This window comes from Callorhinus ursinus, unplaced genomic scaffold (genome assembly GCF_003265705.2).
Source record: "Callorhinus ursinus isolate GAN/ISIS: 27379988/994484 unplaced genomic scaffold, GSC_fseal_2.0 scaffold15, whole genome shotgun sequence".
NCBI classification, from domain to species: domain Eukaryota; kingdom Metazoa; phylum Chordata; class Mammalia; order Carnivora; family Otariidae; genus Callorhinus; species Callorhinus ursinus.
In genome coordinates, this window is record NW_027397077.1 from 43,428,276 (window position 1) to 43,434,275 (window position 6,000).

Genomic DNA, 6,000 nt, shown 5'->3' on the forward strand with positions numbered 1-6,000 from the left:
GATGGGTGGATGGCTGGGTGGATAGTTGTGTGGATGGATGGATGGATGGGTGGATGGATGGGTGGATGGATGGGTGGATGGATGGGTGGATGGGTGGATGGATGCGTGGATGGATGGGTGGATGGATGGGTGGATGGATGGGTGGATGGATGGTTGTACAGAAGGATGGATGAGTGGGTGGGGGTATGAATGGATGGAGGGGTGGGTGGGTATGGTTGGGTGAGTGGGGTGTGTGTGGATGGGTGGAAGGATGAATGGGTGGGTAGGTGGATGGATGAACGAGGCAAAGCCCCTGTCATCAAGGAGTCCTCAGGTAGGTTAGGAGAGTTACTATTGTTCACAACGCACTTCCTCCTCAGGCAGAAAGGCTTAGGGGTCCCAAAGTGGAGCCCACAGATTCCTAGGGAGAGTGATCTTCCCTTAGTCAGTGGCAGCCCCATTCAGTCCTCCCTGCAGAGGCTCTACTAGGTACCTGGCTGGCCTTGTGCCAGGCACAGAGTAGGGCAGTGGGTGTGGGTTTTGGAATGATCCAGCCTCGGACCCATTTCTGCTATGCCCTAGCTGTTGGACTTGGACAGTCACTTTCCCTCTCTGGGTCTCAGTTTCCTTACTTGAAATGGATATATGTAGATATCACAACACTAAGTGGTTACTACATCTCTTCTGGAGCCAGATTGCCCGGCTCTGTCATTTGTTGGGGTGTGACATTGGGCTGGTCACTTCACCATCCCATGACTTAATTTCCTCATGTGTGAAATAGAGAGAGACTCCGGCATTGTTTTGCAGATTACATGAATGAATAGATATGTAACGCTTGGAACAGGGCTTGACACAGAGTCATTGCTCTTAAATGAGAGTCGTCACCCACGTCACGGTGCAGTTGGAAAGAGAAAATGAAATCATGCCGATGAAATGCTTGGCTGGGTGCCTGGAGCATCAGAACCACTTGATAAATTGTGTTATTCTTAATCTCCAGCGAGAGAAACCGAGGCTTTAGGAAGAAAGGTGACTTAAACCATGATTCAGGGGCAGGCCTGGCTGACCCGGGGCCCCCAGCTCTGTCCAGGAAGGTGGCGAGCTCAAGGCCTTGAAGTTTGAGTAAGATTTCAGCAGGTGACAGGACAGGGCTGGCCCAAGAGGCCTCTGGGCTGGAGGCCCAGCTGGGAAAGCACAAGGCATATCTGGGGAATCGGACGTCATGGGGCCTGGCCCGGGCACTGGCAGGGGCAGCGGGAGAGTGGCCGGGAGGAGGCGAGGACAGTGAAGTGCTGTGAGAGGCTTGGAGCCGGGGAGGAGCTGGTCAGATGTGGGGTCTGGAAGCCGCGGTGACAGGTGGGGGCCGTGGAGAAGGGTGGGTGAGAAGTGCCGGCCACCAACAGACACATGAAAAAGTGGTCAACATCGCTCGCCATCAGGGAAATCCAAATCAAAACCTCAAGGAGATACCACCTCACACCCGTCAGAATGGCTAGAATTAACCAGTCAGGAAACGACAGATGTTGGCGGGGATGTGGAGAAAGGGGAACCCTCCTACACTGTTGGTGGGAACGCAAGCTGGTGCAACCACTCTGGAAAACAGTATGGAGGTTCCTCAAACAGTTGAAAATAGAGCTACCATACGATCCAGCAATTGTACTACTGGGTATTTACCCCAAAGATACAAATATAGGGATCCAAAGGGGTACGTGCACCCCAATGTTTAGAGCAGCAATGTCCACAATAGCCAAACTGTGGAAAGAGCCAAGATGTCCATCGACAGATGAATGGATAAAGAAGAGGTGGTATATATACAGAATGGAATATTATGCAGCCATCAAAAGGAATGAGATCTTGCCATTTGCAACGACGTGGATGGAACTGGAGGGTGTTATGCTGAGTGAAATAAGTCAATCAGAGAAAGACATGTATCATATGACCTCACTGATATGAGGAATTCTTAATCTCAGGAAACAAACTGAGGGTTGCTGGAGTGGTGGGGGGTGGGAGGGATGGGGTGGCTGGGTGATAGACATTGGGGAGGGTATGTGCTATGGTGAGCACTGTGAATTGTACAAGACTGATGAATCACAGATCTGTACTTCTGAAACAAATAATGCAATATATGTTAAGAAAAAAAAAAGAAGAAGATAGCAGGAGGGGAAGAATGAAGGGGAGTAAGTCGGAGGGGGAGATGAACCATGAGAGACGATGGACTCTGAAAAACAAACTGAGGGTTCTAGAGGGGAGGGGCATGGGGGGATGGGTTAGCCTGGTGATGGGTATTGAAGAGGGCACGTTCTGTGTGGAGCACTGGGTGTTATGCACAAACAATGAATCATGGAACACTACATCAAGAACTAATGATGTAATGTATGGTGATTAACATAACAATAAAAAATTATTAAAAAAAAAAAGAAGTGCCGGCCACCCTGCCAAGGGAGCTGTGCGTGGAGAGGATGCGATGGGGTGAATTTTTCGATATGTGCTAAGAGCCAAGACAGTGCCAGAAACCACCCCACAGAAGGCAGGATGGCCTCCCCGTTTTGGACTCACACAGGTGATGATACCAGTGAACACGGCCGCGAGAGGCAGAGCGTCCGCCAGGCACATGGCGAGTGAAGTCACCAGGATTACCTCATGAGAAGGCGACGGTTACCGTGCCCGTGTTGGAGGTGCAGACACGGAGTGCCCTTCCCAGGCCCATGTGGTCAGTAACCGAGGTCTGACTGGCCTCTGCCCAGCCCACCTGCCAGGTGGCAGGTCGTGCCCTCAGGCCCCACACTGTGGGACGTTCACTGTGGTGGGGAAGCTGAATGGACCGAGAACGGGAAGGGCCTTCTAGGTGAGGGGCCCAGTTCAGGAAAAGGCTGAGAGGTGAGTGTGCCCGGCCGAGGGCACAGGGCACGGTAGGATCATCTGGGGCCCCGCAGTCGGTGTTAGAGGCAGCCAAGGCACGGCAACAGTGCGTGTGAGGACACCAGCTCCATTTCTCATCCCCGCTTAAACGAGGTCGGAACAGTGTTGGGCCCATTTCACAGACGAGGACACTGAGGCAGGGGTCAGTGGCAGAGGGAATCTGGGGCTTTTGGAGTCAGGCTGGTGGGGAGGACCGTTGGGAGGAGGGTGCAAGGCCTGAGAACTACTCCAAGTAATAGGACAAAGCCTGGGAAACCTGATCGCATGTTTACCAGCCTGGAGATTAAAGGCGATGCCGCTGCCAGGGGGCTTACCAGGGAGGCAGGTAGCAGCAGGCCTTCCTGGAGCAGGCAGAGCGGGTGGCCTGGGCCAGTGTTTCCCAGGCTGTGATTTCTGCAAGTCACCAGGTTTCTCCGACAAGCTCGCTCTGTGTCATCTCCCTCGGTAAAATGGTTTCTCCAGCAGAAGGTAACCCTGACTGTGCCCTGGGTCCAGCTCTAATAAGCACTTTGCACGCATCAACCCTCAGAACAGCCCTCAGGCCAGATGGGGGTCCCGGGGCTGTCCTCATGCTGTACAGGCGAGGGGACAGAGGCGAGAACTCTCTGGGAGCACGTGGCAATGAGGAGGCAGAGCTGGGATTTGAACCGGGACCACCTGGCCCCACAGCCCCTGGGTTTGAACCCCTGCCGCTATTTGACACTATTGCTTAGGTCAGCAGATTTGAAAAGAAAAAGCTCTGTCACATGTGAGAAATGGCTGCTATAAAGCAGAAGGTATCAGAAAAACAACTATAATAACAGACTGTGATTTTATCGTTTTCTCTAGGTGCTGTTTCGTGGGAGGGTTCAAAGCCAGAGCCCTGCCCCTGGTTTGCTACAGGACAGGGTACCAAGTGGCCGAGGGGCATCCAAGACACACAGCCCTGCTCCGAGTCCCCCAGGGACCGAAGACATTAACAAAGGGAAAAGCTCCCTCTCCTTAGAGCCGTGCCAGGCTCTGCGTCTGTAACTCTTTCCATCTCTGAGATGATGCTGAGCGTCCCCACAAAACAGGTGACAAACTGGAGGCTCTGAGGTGTTGGTCACTCGCTGGAGTTGCCCAGCCAGGGTGGGGAGGGGCAGGGGCGACGCAGCCTGCTTGGATTTCTGCTCCAAGCAGAAATGTGCAAGCAGACACTTCGTTAGAACCCGCCGGTTCCACAGCCGGCTGCAGGGCTCTTAGCCCTCGCTCAGCACAGGGGCCCGGGCCAGTGTGGAGCTGGCCCGACTGCAGGAAGCTGGTGAGGCAGGGTGGGCTCGGGGGGAGCCCATGACCAGGAGGGGGGCGGCCACGTAGAAACTCAGCGCAGACCCTTCAGTACTACACCCATGCTGTCTCCAGTACCTCGGGGGACCAGCCTTCCACGTGGGCCTGCGTGAGAGGCAGCAAGAATTGGCCACTTTGGGCAGATAAGGAAACAGAGACAGCATGGGAAAGTCTGCCCAGACAGCACAGGGCAGAGCCAGGATTCAGGTCCAGCTCCTTGGGGCTTCTCATTCTCTGCCCATTTCTCAGCACCATCCCATCCGTCAGGCAGACAATGTCAAAGATCCCTTCCTTCTGAGGCGGGAGTCTTAGGTGGTCTCCACTCATTCATCCACCGTTCGTCAAGGGGTCCCCAAGCCTGCACTGTTTCTCCACAGATTGACTGGGTATCTGCTCAGATCCATGTGAATCTTGAAGACTCAGGGATGAGTAATAATAATAACAATGATGATAATAATAATAATGTGCGAAATGTTTCACATGTATGGCCGCTCACCACACTCACAAAATCCTTATCAGGTAGATACTATTACTATTTCCTTTTTTACACAGAAAGAGGCTCAGAGCGGGAAAGTAACTGGCCCAAGGCCCCATAGCAGGTAAGTGACAGAGCAGTAGCCTAGTTCAGGCTCTGGAGTCCCTATGGGATCATGAGCCTCTTTGTCCTCCTAAGTCATCACAGCCTCTTAGAGACCCCACAGTCCATCGGGACAGACAGACACATCGACTCTCTAATTATGTGGAAGATGCCCCAGCAGGGGGAGTGTGGCCCAGGTGACAGGGACCAGCCCCATCACCAGGCACTGATAATGCCATGCCTTCTGCTCTACTTTTTCCTTAATAACTCTGGGCCCTGAACTTGTCCGTGCATCAGAGGAGACAAGAAACTGAGGACCTTGGCCTCGCTCTGCCCTTAGCCCCTGGGCTGGGCTGGGCCAGCCCCCAGTCAGCGCCTGGCTCCCGACACTGGAGCACGCACCCCTTCATGCCATCCTGCCTGACCCAAGGGTTGGCAGGCGGCGTTCTCAGCCTCTAGGTGTGCTTTGCCCACACCTGCCTCTACCAGCCCGTTGGAACGTAGAGCCCTGGCAGGGCCAGGAGGCCCAGGTGTGGTGAGTGAGGCCTGAGCGGGGTGGGGAAGGGGGTCTCCGGTGGGGACCTGGGGCTGGCACTGGAATAAATGACCGCCGTGTTTAGGTTCTGATGCTAAACTTCCTAACAGGAGAATTCCGGGCAAGTCTCTGGGCCCTCCCAGAGCCTCCGTTTCCTCATCTGTGAAATGGGGATGCTAATGCCAACCCCTTAGTTTCTGTTGTGGATATTGAAATGAGAGAATTTGAAAAAGCAACTACCATATGTCAATTATAAGCTCAATAAAGCTGGATATTAATTAATAAACAATAATAAAAAATTAATTTTTAAAAAGGCAACCAGCCAGTGTTGGGCACATGGTAGGTACCCACAAATAATGGTTTCCATCCCTGTGTGAGCCGAGACTGCCTTCCAACCTCACTGGGTCTTCGACTCCGATTGGCGGGAGTGACGGCCTGTAGGTTTGGGCTGAGGAGGAGTTTGAAGATCAATCTGGGATCGAGGGGGAAAAGGTCACAGTTCACGAGGTCTGTCAGGAACCCAGGAGAGAACAGACAGGTATGTGGGCCATGGGTTTGCCGCTCTCTCCTCTCGCCTCTTCCCTCCCCCCTTCCGTCTTGTCTTCTCTCTCTCTGATTTCTAATGACTTCACTTTCACAGCATACCCAGAACCCAGTCCCCTCTTACCACACCCACTGGTACCAC